The 13,147-nt window shown below is 34.4% G+C and overlaps 1 long non-coding RNA gene across 1 annotated transcript in view; it reads left to right on the top strand.

The window, feature by feature from the left end:
• The window catches only part of LOC141276986 (uncharacterized), an 81,838-nt gene extending 69,338 nt beyond the window's left edge, over nt 1-12,500 (top strand). Inside the window, exon 3 of the long non-coding RNA XR_012327476.1 lies at nt 12,294-12,500. This is a non-coding gene — a long non-coding RNA (uncharacterized lncRNA). The remainder of the gene's footprint in view (nt 1-12,293) is intronic.
• The last annotated feature ends 647 nt before the right edge of the window (nt 12,501-13,147 follow it).

Raw genomic sequence — 13,147 nt, 5'->3', positions numbered from 1 at the left:
CTTTTTTTTATTGCTGAATATCTAATTTTCCAGCAGTGGGGACCAATGCTGAGTCTCTGATGTGGCACCATCCCTCAAAGAAACTATACTTGATTACAGTAGACAGACAAACTGATTCATTCTTACAGGGGTAAATACATAAGGCAGGGTTCTCTTTTCCTGCCCACAGGGTCTCAGCCAGTAAGACTATCTAAAGACTTATTGAGTGTTTGATTTACTAGCATGGGATCACAATTATCGTCTTATCTTACCAGGGTTCTCACTTTACGCCAAAGGTTGGGAGTGGTCCTGTGACCTTGGGATCCAAAACACTACACATTTGTTGGCTTGATAGCCTGTAACCAGAGGATGTACCAGCTTAGGGTCAATATTTTAGTAAGATGGAGCACGATCCTCCATCTGTGTAGAGCAAAGACTCTATGTTGTTATACATACACTTAAACACATATATACACAGATGAATATACATATATACTTCTACATAATGCTGTTTCTATGCAGCAGGAACCATTGAGTCAAGAACCAAGAAGTTAGAAATAAAAGCTAGTGAATCATCAGCTGTGATTGCCTGGGCAACTGATCCCTACCATCAGAAGGAAATAAGGCTGCTTAACATAGTTAACACAGTTGAAGGGGTGAGGAGAATCTTAGGTACCCAGGTGATTATTTTGAACAGCTCTTGTATTTCCCTTGCCCCAGTTTGACAGCAAATGCAAACATATAGCAACTGAATCCTGAGAAAGGAACGGTGCCAGGAGCTCAAATCTCTCAGAGATGAAGGTTTTGGACACATCTCTAGCTAAGCCACGGATACCAGCTATTATCCTAACCTAGGATGGAGGGAATCTAGCATGGGTGGAGAAGAAAGGAGATGATGAGTTTCAGTTTTGGTCTTGAGAGCAGCTGTAGTATTTGAGTTAGTAGCTCAACCCAATATCATTCATTTCCTACATTTCTCCCCCAAGAGAAGTTTATCAGAACCCTGGAGAAGCTGGCACAAAAGATGATCTGTGTTGAACACTGATGCACTGCCCAGATCTCCCTTCAGTGAAGAACCTATGGTCCCAAAGACTGGGCATGCTCTAGGCAGACAGACTTCAGCTAAAAGCCCTTCTGCTATTTCCTCAGCTGCCTGGTACTTTCTATCCCAAAGCCACACCTTTACCTACAAAACCAACATCCAATAACCAATTGAACAAGAACAAAAAGAATGGTAATCTTAGCTCATTCAGGATAAAACTGAAGGATCTTTTTGCTCCAGACCTCCCCTTGAGGTCAGTCAACACTGTTGCTGTGTATACATCACAGCTCACTTCTCCACCTGCTTCACTCCTCCTTCCTTTCTCGCCATTCCACATTCCACAGGTATTGTTTGCCAGGATCCTTTACGTACTAAATAATAACAGTCCACATGGTAAGCTACATCTTGCAACCTGCTTTCCATGAAACATTTTTCATGTGATGTCTAACTGGAGCTAGAACCACAATGGGGGCTGCCCTGTAGGACCTAGGATTGTGGAGGACAGAGATATCCGACCGCAACTAAAATCCTGAAAGATCCATCCGGGTTTCTCCCTCCTCCCTGTTCTCCAGTCATCCTCTAGGAACTTAATTACCAGAACTTGGCCAGAAGCCAATTGGAAAAGTAGCATGAGAAATGATTCTGTCTTAAGATTCAGAGTAGAGCAGGGGAATAAAAAGTTATTTATCTGATAACAACTGGCAAAACCAACAGGTAATATGTCAGATTCTCAATTTATAGGACATAACATTCTTGCTCTTCTAAGAATAGAATAAATATTTTTTTAAAAAACATTAAAAAAATCCTCATTTTAAAATAGGTTTTAAAAAAAACTAGTAAATGTTCCAGTGTATATTTATATATTTTTCCTATGTCTCTGTATTTTTTGGAGGAGTACTTATTGTATTCAGTGAAATCAGGTGTTTGCCATACTTTAATATTTCTCTGTCTCTTTACTTGTCTACATATAATCTATTTTAATTTGGTGAGAAATAAGCATTGTAATAGTAGCTGCTAACATTGCAGATAGCCATATATGAGCAAGAAGGGAGTGGCTTCTGCAATCTGTAATACTGGGGATGGCAGTATATAATATTGGGGATTAAGATCACAGAAAAGACAAGAACTATCAACTGCATGCATAAAGAAAAAGAATGGTAAAGTCATCTTGGCAAAAATATGCTCAAGATTTTAGAAAATGCTATACTTAGATCCACATTAAATTAAAAATATTTCTCTTTTCAAAATTCCTAGCACAGAAAGAGTAGAAGTATAACATAGTCAGTACTGCCTGTCAGCTAAAATTTCTACTGTGATATTGCATGTGATCAGGGATAGGGGTTTTGTTTTGTTCTTTGTTTATTTCAGGTATATATACTTTAAACTTACTGGAGTATATTTACTGAATTTCCTTCAATATAATAAGAAAAACCTGGGTGATACAAGCACTTTAAATGTGTCAATGACTTCTCAATATCTTATTTATTCTAAGTATCAATGAAAGCAGCTTTAATTAATTAGATGCAATATCTTGTAACTACTAATATAATAATTTAATGTTACAGAACACAATTGAAATATTAATTTTAAATAGTTACAAAATTGGAATCCATGCTTTGATTAAAATCAAGTAATCAAGATGTCAGGAAGCAATTTAAAACAATATATTTGAGTACTATTTTTGCATGGATACATTTTCAAGCAAAACATTTTTGTAATAGAAAACTATCTTAAAAATTTCTCTTGACAAAATATTTTATCAATTATTTAAATATTTCCCGTAATAAAGTTACAATGTAAAATAAGCAGGGTGTTCAAATTTTGGATTAGTTGAAGTATAAAGATATATTTCCTAAGGTTTCAACTCAATTTTTTTTCTTTTATGAAATACAGAAAAAATTTTCAAGGTGACAAACTTTTTAAAAAGTTGGTTGAGATACCCAGAGGAAAGGATCTGTATCTTGAGTGTATGACTAATGATTACATTTTCATCTCATAAATCTGTAGGTAAAATTTAGTGTTTTACTAAAACTCCAATTTACAGCATATATGGATTTCTCTTTGAAGCCAGGAAATCAGAATTACGTTAGGGGCAAGGTGCAACAAAGAAAATATGTTGACCTTCGTGTATGAAGATGACACTTTTGCTATTCCTTGAATTGAATAAGAACATTGAGTTATTTTTTCTGCAAATGAGATGGTTGTGCTTTAAATTATGTAGTTTCTTTTTCTGTGCCCTGAGCTAGCTGTGATTTTTTTCACTCTGTTTTTCTATTGGCTGCTGTCAACATTTTAAGATTAATATTTTCAAATTCTAGTTTTTGAATTTTTGTATTTCAGAACATTTCACACATATACACAAAAATACTTAGGTATTAAAATGTTAAAAGGCTTGAGTAAATACAAATGCAACAACGATCAAATACATTAGGAAAGTGATGCATGATAAAAGTATTTATTATTTACAAGTGAACATAAATCCGTAAGATAACTGCTATTCTACACACATAACTCTGAAAACTTTCTGTGGCTTTTCATTAGATCATCATTTCTTGATATTACAAATTACATATATAAGATGACATCTACTTCATATTTGCTATAGTCTCATTATACTCTATTTTATATTATAATGATATATAGAGGAAAATCCCTTTGTCTTGCAATGACTAGAAATGTAAAGTTCTTTGATATTACAAAGACTTATAGTCCATCAAATGTATGTCATTGTTAAGGGATTTTATGTGATAAAAATATAGCTAAATATTAAAAGAAATGGGAGGAATATTCATCATGAAAATAAACTATAATTGACAATATGAGAATGAATTAAAATATTTATTACTTAATTTTAAAATGTTCTTAATATACATTTGTACTTCTACCTCTCTTTCACTCTATCTCTGTATCTAAAGCTATATAAACAAGAGTTCATACTGATGTCTCTAATATGTGTGATAAATATTTAGCCACAATATGTCCACTTATTTGCTCAATCCTAGAATATACATGTAACACATGTACTCCGAGTAACAAATGTACTAACTGAAACCAACACAGAGCACCAAGCTGAGCTCCCTGTGCTATACCGCAGGTTCCCACTAGTTATCTATTTTACACATGGTAGTGTATTTATGTCAAACCCAATCTTCCAGTTCATTCCACACTCCCTTTCCCCCTCTGTGTCCACACTTCTGTTCTCTACATCTGTGTCTCTATTCCTGCCCTGCAAATAGGTTCATCTGTACCATTTTTCTAGATTCCACAATATTGTATAGCAGTTATACTCCGATTAAAAAAAAAAAAAGTACTAACTGATGTACAATATTTGCTTACTGTTCTTGTTGGCTTTAGCCTCACATAGATGGGCAAAATGCTATGTTCCAAAGTTACCTAAGTTTGTCCCTCCTTCCTGTTTATATGTGTTATGTTTATGTTATTTACTTAAAACTGAATGATTCATTTATTTCTATTTGTATTCAATTTTGAGCTTACTTTCCCTTTTTGATTTTATTTTTCAGTATGTGAAACATGAATATGGCTCTAAAAGATCTATATAAAAAGGTATATTTATATATATATAAAGATATATCTTTAGATATATATAAAAATATATTCAGAAAACCATTATCTCCATTCCTTTTCTATTATTTTATTATTGAGATATAATTCACTTGCTATAAAATTCATTCTTTTAAGAATGTACAATTCAATGATTTTGAGTATACCTACCATATTTCATTTTCCCATTCATTCCATCCTGTTCCTTATCCATACCTAATATTAAACAAAGGTAATAAATTATTTAACTTTAATTTGATACCTGCTATTTTGTATTACACTTTACATCTATTACATCATTCTTACATATATAAACTTTATTTATAGATGAGGATCCTGAAACTAGGAGAGACTATGTAACTTTTACAATATCTTAACACTGTGTTTATAAGTTGGGTTTAGAAACCAGGTCCTCTGAGGCCAAGATCCATGTATTTAATAACTCCTAAACTCCTCCTTTATTGCTGTAATCCTGGTCTAGATTCCACAACACCTCACCTGGATTTTTACAAAAGCACCCAACTGGTGTCCTTGTTTCTGTCCTTCTTTGCCTATTGTCTGTTCTTTGCAATGGAATCACAATGATTTCCTGAAAAACTAAGGTCAGATCATGTCTCTTCTCTGCTTGAAACCATGCAAGTTTTCCCATTTCAAAGAGAGTAGAAGCCCAAATACTTAAATGGCCTAATATTTCAGCATGGTTTTTCCCACCTTCGTTTCTATGGTTTCATCTCCTAACACTCTACCTTGATGCACCAGCCACGCTACAGTAGAGATAACACACTATCACTGATGCATCAGCTGCACTGGAATCATTACTAGACACCAATCAGTTTCTCCCCTTTAAAGCTACTGTTGTTATTCTTATTATTTAATTTATTTTTAATGTTCATATCCTCATGAGTTGTCCACTCTCTTCTCATATGTCTTAACTTACCAGGGAGTCATTTTCTCACAACAGTCCACTTTTGCCATGTTCCAGCATTTTTCTTCTCCTCCCTTGGTTATTTTTCTCTGTAGCACTTATTACTGACTGGCATAGGTTAAAAACCTATCTTCATTCTTCTGCCTCCACCACTAGAATGGCACCAGGGAATATGGTGGTTTTGACATATATTCCTCCAACAAAACAAAAGATTAGGCTTTTATAGACCAAAGATGATGATGTATAATACTATGAAATGTGGAGTAGATTTAGTTTAATTGTCTACTTCAGAAGTATCAAAGAAAAGAAATAAACAAAATAGAGTATAGTAACATCTGGTATTGAATTGATTCTAATCATACTAACGAATTTTGATATTGCCATTTTCTATCACACCAATAATTATATAATAGCTTAATTGCATCTGAATGTATATAGGTATAAATTAATGCAAATAAGAAAACTAAAAGAAGAATAACTCATGTAAATTATTTTGGCCAATTAATTGTATAAGATTTTATTGTAAAGCATTTCAGAGCTCTATGAACTTTGTTAAAATTAGCTTATTGCAGTAAAAAATAGAAGTTAAAGCAATCTTCTGTTATTGGGTGTCTAGTTCTGAATAACAGACATTCATTGCATGAACAGCTTTAGCTAAATATGGACTAATGAGGATCTTTGGAAAACAGAAACTGCTAAATATTCAAAAGTTATTTGTTCACATCTAGTTGAAAGGTAAAGTTGAAAGAAATGATGTTTAATAGACTCTGACAAGTATTTAGAATAAAAGCATGTCATGAATTATATTACAACCGTGGAGGCGCTTATCACTGAGAAACTAAATATAAAATTCTCTTCATTCCTTTTGATTGATAAAAGGAACAGTAAACACATTTCATTAAAAATCTACGTTGACTCTTTGCTCATCTGCTGAAATTTGACTTTTGCTAATGCATAGTGATAGAGCTAAGCTTGATATCTTCCTTTACTTTTTTTAAAATTTATACTTCCCCAATGGAGCATTTCAGATAACTGAAAAAAAGTTAAGTATGTTGATGAATATCTGTATCTTGTTTTTTACCTTAATATAATTTTGTGTTTTTTAAGACAATAGACTTGCAGATCAAAAGAGAGAGAGAGAGAGAGAGAGAGAGTCAAGCAAGGGATTGGCAGATGAAAATCTTATAATTTGCATACTACTTTGAAATGCTCGATTTTGCTATAAACAATATAAAAAACAATGAGAAGGGTAAAATTCATAAGAAAAGTTAAACAGAGATAATAAGTAATCTATTTGCTGACAATATATAGATGCATTCATAGGATGCTTTAAGTATACAGAGGGAGCAAGTGACAAAAGAGACTTAGATTCCATGAGTGTGTTAAATGTACAGTAAGTTAAATGTAAGAAGCAAGGATAGTAGCAATAAATTTAAAAAACTGATGAAAAAACAAGCGTGTCATCTTTAGATAGAAAGACATGAACAAATAAGTCATTATTATGGCACATCTGGGCTAATGGCTTTGTCTCTCATAAATTGGCCACCCATTGAGAACACTTAGTATGTTCCTATTTTGGCCATATATGCTCAGCTCAAGAAATACAGATGAGATCATCTATACTAAATTTTTCAGATTCCACATATATGCATTAATATATGATATTTATAAAGTAGAAATAGAAACAAAGATGTAAAGAACAAACGTATGGGTACCAAGGGGGAAGAGGGGAGTGGGATGAATTGAGATTGGGATTGACATATATACACTATTGATACTATGTATAAAATACATATCTAATGAGAACCTACTGTATAGCACAGGGAAATCTACTCAATGCTCTGTGGTGACATAAATGGGAAGGAAATCCAAAAAAGAGAGGATATATGTATACATATAGCTGATTCACTTTGCTGTACAGTAGAAACTAACACAGCATTGTAAAGCATCTATACTCCAATAAAAATTTTAAAAAAAACGTTTGCAGAAACTAACACACCATTGTAAAGCAATTATACTCCAATAAAGATGTTAAAAATTTTTTTTTAAATAAAAGAATCTTTCATATAAAACAAAGAAAAGAAATACAGATAAAACTCATAACTGCTGGCAGGATAATTGGCAAGCTACAGCTTGGCAAATATGCTTGGCAAAGCATATTTTCACCTATTTTTGTGCAGCACTCTTATAAAAGATGTGTGTGTAGCATTGGCCCAGTCATGTTCCATCTGTTGGAACCCATTCGCTCAAACCTTGACTCTGGTTCTTGTATCCGACCTGTCTGTGGAGAAGCTGATGAGAAGGAGAGGGTAAGGGAGAGATGGAGAGAAGGGTGGGGGAGGGAGAAAGAGAGAGAGAGGGGGAGGGACAGAGAGAGGGAGGAGAGAGAGACTGAGAATGAATATGAACATTACATAACTCAGGATTCATACAGTATGCTCTTCTACCAATGAGTACATTTCCCTAAGTGTATTTACCTCGCTAGTATTTTCCTTCTTGCTTCTCTCTGTGAATTTCAATTCAATTCGGTAAGTAATATGTTTAAATCACCTTAAATCAGTCTGTGAGTGTTTCTGTTTCATGACATCTGGGATAGTTCTCTTGGTACTGCACTTGGAGGCAACAACTCCATCAAGGCACCGCTACCCTTTGAGCCTGGCAAAAGGTCAAATGCATCAGCCACTTATTTTGGAGGCTTACTAGATTCCATTTCTACTCATACCACTCCCCATAGGCCAAGGGCAAATTCCCACTTAGAGCCCATGCCTCCACTTTTGGAGATCATGCACTGGGTACCCGAGACTGAAATTCTAAATTCAGATGGTTCAAATACCAATATCAGAGTCTGCATGGGCCTTTACCCCAGGTCTATCCTCACAAATGGTGGCCAACTCGCCTTGTTTTCAGGGTATATGAACAAAACTTGGTCCTATGGGCAACTGGTCCACCTGCATGTGTTCAAGGCTCCACACAGTGCAGGAGGGAGCCACAGATGGGAACAGAATGTGGGCGGGAGGCAAGCCGGCTCTCCACACAGTGCCATAGTTTATTCTGGCACTGAAAGAAGTCCAATGTTTCCAAATTCAATCCTGGGTTTCCAGGACTTTATGAAGGTATATTTGTCAAAGCAGAAGGATAGAATATACTTTATTTCACAATCTGTTAACTTGATTTTTAACTTTTAAGTATTGGGACATATGGTATGTGGGCTGCCATTTGTACCCAGCCTTCTTGCTAGTGCTAAGACTGGGTCTGCCTTTAGGCCTTTATTTATCTATATAAAGAAAGAAAGTGTAATAGCATGTGAAAGCAGGATGGTTTTTTGAAGCAATAGCAGAACATTGACTAAACTATTACATAATTTTCAAACAATTTCCTTCATCTAAAAATTATTTAACAAATAGGTTGTTTTAAGTTTGGGAAGCATTTCAAGCAGAAAAACTGGTATTTAAGGAAAGGCAGGTTTAAATAGATAAATGATGGAATGGAAAAAAAATAGGGTTTGGTGGGACAAAGTAATGCTTTCCTGAAGGCTTCTGGAAATGGGTAGATGTTGAAACAGTGTATGGCTAAACTTTGGTATAAATACAATATTTCAGTCAGTTGCTCAGAAATCAAATTTTATACCCTAACACTTGAGTAAAACAAATCCAGAGCAAAATCTGTTACTCATCCACCTAGCCTGGTACTTGTAACAAATTTCATTAACTATCAATTTTTTTCTTAACAATTTCTATTGTTAATGTTATTTAATATATAGAAAATTAATGATCATATGTGCTTGTGAATTTTTGATTATGAAATGTAGAAAAGTATTTACAAACTCTTTGAATTTCCTGACATTTTCTGAAGATGTTGGAGAATGTGGTCATATTTATAAGAAGTTTAGACTGTTGACCAATCTTTATTAAAAACTTAAGAATTCACTTTCTGTCTATAATATAATTTATCATTTTATCATCTGTAGTAGATAAAAGTAAATTGAGAACCAGGAAAAGAGAAAAACAAAACACAAAGAAACAAAGACAGTTTGAGGCACTAACAGAACTTTGAAAAATAAGAGCTTCTGAAAGTTTTCAGGGAAGTTTTGCATAACTAAAGACAAAGTAACTTCTATGAAAGAACAGTAACTAAGGAAACAATGGGTTCCTGAATGTTTTTAAAAAGGTGTATCCTGTGTTTAAGAATTGTTGAAGAACAGAAAAGATATATCTAAAGAATCAATTGGTATCATATAAATGATGAAAAGTATAAAACTATGAGAACCTATATGTCCTACATTAAATTACCTTAATTTTCAGAAAAACAACAAAGAATAAGAAAAGAACCAGAGTAGGAAAAAACAAATAAAATGTTACATTAAGAGTTACTGAAGTTAATCTAAGAAAATTACATATTTTCAAATAGAGAAACACTAGCAAATGTCCAAACAATTCTAATGAATTTTGTCATATATAATGATGTATTCTGGAAAAAAAATGAACATTAAAAAACCCAACAGTTATGCAAATATACAGGCACACCTGGGAGATATTGTTGATTCAGTTCCAGACCACCATAATAAAGTAAATGTTGCAAGAAAGTGAGTAACAAATTTTTTGGTTTCCCAGTGCCTATAAAAATGATGTTTACTCTGTACTTACAGTTATATAAGTACAGAGTAATATATATATATATATATTTGGTTTCCCAGTGCCTATAAAAATGATGTTTACTCTGTGCTTATAGTTATATAAGTACAGAGTAATATATATATAATATATAGTTACATATTAAGTGTGTAACAGTATTGTCTAAAAAAACAATTTATGCACATTAATTAAAATATTTTATTGCTAAAAAATGTTAATCATCATCTGAGCCTTCAGCAAGTCATAGTAATAACATCAAATATCACTGATCACAGGTCACTGTAACAAATACAATAAGAATGAAAAAGTAAGAAATATTGCAAGAACTACCAAAGTGTGACACAGAAACATGAAGTGAGCAAATGCTGTTGGAAAAATGGTCCTGATAGACTTGCTCGACACAGCATTGTCACAAAAGTTCAATTTATGAGGAACATAATATTTACAAAGCACAATAAAGCAAAGCATAGTGAAACAGTAAAACAGTAAAAGTCTATATAGTCCTTGAGCATCACAAATCAATCAAAAAGAAAGATGACTAAGATAAAGGAAGACATATCAATAAACCAATGGTGGGGGGGCTGGCAAAAATAACAGCTCTATAACAATCTAGAAAATGACCCTAATTAATGACCTGAAGGGGAAGGTGACTATGGTGTTAAATTTTAAGATTAGAATTTAGTAGGAATTAATGATGTATGGATATTCCAATTTGTACTGGCTGCAGGAAACATGTTACTTAATTTAGCACTCTTGGTGGTAAAAGGAAAAAAGAGCTTTACAAAGAAGGTGTAATCACATTATGAGAAACAGAAGAAAATATAGTCTCATTTTTGTAAAAAGTGATGACCTGCAGGAACAGACAGTCCATTTCTTTTTTGTTTGTTTGTTTTTTTGCGGTACGCGGGCCTCTCACTGCTGTGGCCTCTCTCTTTGCGGAGCACAGGCTCCGGACGCGCAGGCTCAGCGGCCACGGCTCACGGGCCTAGCCGCTCCGCGGCATGTGGAATCTTCCCGGACCGGAGCACGAACCCGTATTCCCTGCATCGGCAGGTGGATGCTCAACCACTGCGCCACCAGGGAAGCCCCAGACAGTCCATTTTAACACTACGCTTAAAACTCTTTCCTTTGAGCAGCACAGGGCTAGTAAAGTAGAGTTGTATTTCTTACTGTCTTTATTCATTCTACTGCATTGGTTAGTCAATAATATTACACAGTCGAAACTGTAAGAGTGACTTATTGTGTGTTAAGAATGAATCTAAGAAAAAAAAGGTAATTATGGAGAAAGAAAAGGCAAATGCAGTTTAAGTATGTAATTTGACTTTCACTCTACATTTCCATTGTTTCTTTAATCTTTCTCCATACTTCCCCTACCACATTGAATCAGTCAGCTGCATTCAGTGCTTCAGTATCATATATTAGCAAGAGGAAAGCAATAAAAGGAAGTCAGAGAGAACCAAAAAGTGAACTTCCTAAGTCTGTATTGTAAAATAGATATTTTAAAGCTAACACTTTTGAAAAGTAAGAAATATTTTGCAATTTAAAATGCTATACTCAAAAAGAATAAACACATAATGGTTATGCCATAAAAACAGATTGGAAAGATAATCAGTAAAATAACAGACCACCTTTGAAAATTATTTCCATTTTTCTGGTGAAGTAAAAAAAGTTAGGAGCTGAGAGGAGATCTAAAGAATGGTACATTCCTCTGATTTAAATCTCGGTTGAAGATTTAAGTGGGAATATAAAATTCCCATAGAATTTGGGAATTCCAGGTCAGTTCAGACTGCACCTTGCTTCCTGGATGAAGCTGAGTATGTGACAAACCTCACAGAGCAATCTTCCATTTAAAAGCATGGTGTGTGGACAAAGTATAAAAAGTGGCAAACCGTGTTTATGTATGGAGGTCCCTGGGTGACTTCCATATATAAAGAATGTATTATGTGTTAATAAAAGGGGTGACATGCCTAGTGTGTTTATATATGGAGACACAGAGTAAACTAATTCTGAAACAATAGCCTGCAGTGAACACCAAAAAGACACACGCTCAAAAGGAGGTACAGAAAAAGGCAGGAGATGATGTTATAGCTTAATAGAAGCCATTTAGAAGAGGTAGTTAACCGAGAAGCAGTTTTGTCTTTTGTCTTTTTGCCAGGATGAAAAGGAAGCCCTCAACTACCACAGCTTCCCCCAGTGTGAAATTAGATCAGTCTTTGAGAAGACGCAGAAGTAACCAGTCAGGAAAAAGTGCTGAAAACAATGAATCTGAAAAAAAAAAGTGACAGTTTCCTTTAATTCTGTGAAACATGGTAATGAATAGTCAAAATGAGGGTTTTGTATGTGCTTTAAAAATATGCAATACTTTTGAAGATAAAAGATATTATTGTGTGCCTTTTCAATGTCAAACTAGGCTTTGGTAGTAACCTATAGTTTCCATCCCTACTCAAGATTCTCTGGTTGAAAAATATGCATTCCTTAAAAAAACCTTATTTACTCTTTACTATTGATTAGGATATTTTACATTTCTGTAATTGTACCTAGTAGCTAGTAAAAAACAAACAAACAAAGAAAACCTAATGAAGATGCAAATGAACCATGTATGATAGAATTGCAATTAAGTCCAGTTCATAAGAAAATCACCAAATTTAAAGTTGTATTGTACTGTAGAACTTTAGTTTTGAAGCTAAATTAGTAATCTTATTCAAACATTATTTCTTTCAACTACCGTAAATACTTCACAGTTCTACTTTCTTTTGGAATCAGCCTTATTATCATGCTAGTGCCCCCATAAATGAGTTAATTGTTGTTGCTATAAAATTCCCAGGAAGAGGGGCTTCCCTGGTGGCACAGTGGTTGAGAGTCTGCCTGCCAATGCAGGGGACACGGGTTCGTGCCCCGATCCGGGAAGATCCCACATGCCGCCGAGTGTCTGGGCCCGTGAGCCATGGCCGCTGAGCCTGCGTGTCCGGAGCCTGTGCTCCGCAACGGGAGAGGCTGCGACAGTGAGAG

This window comes from Tursiops truncatus, chromosome 18, assembly GCF_011762595.2.
Source record: "Tursiops truncatus isolate mTurTru1 chromosome 18, mTurTru1.mat.Y, whole genome shotgun sequence".
NCBI lineage: Eukaryota > Metazoa > Chordata > Mammalia > Artiodactyla > Delphinidae > Tursiops > Tursiops truncatus.
This window is presented reverse-complemented; position numbering and strand designations above follow the sequence as displayed.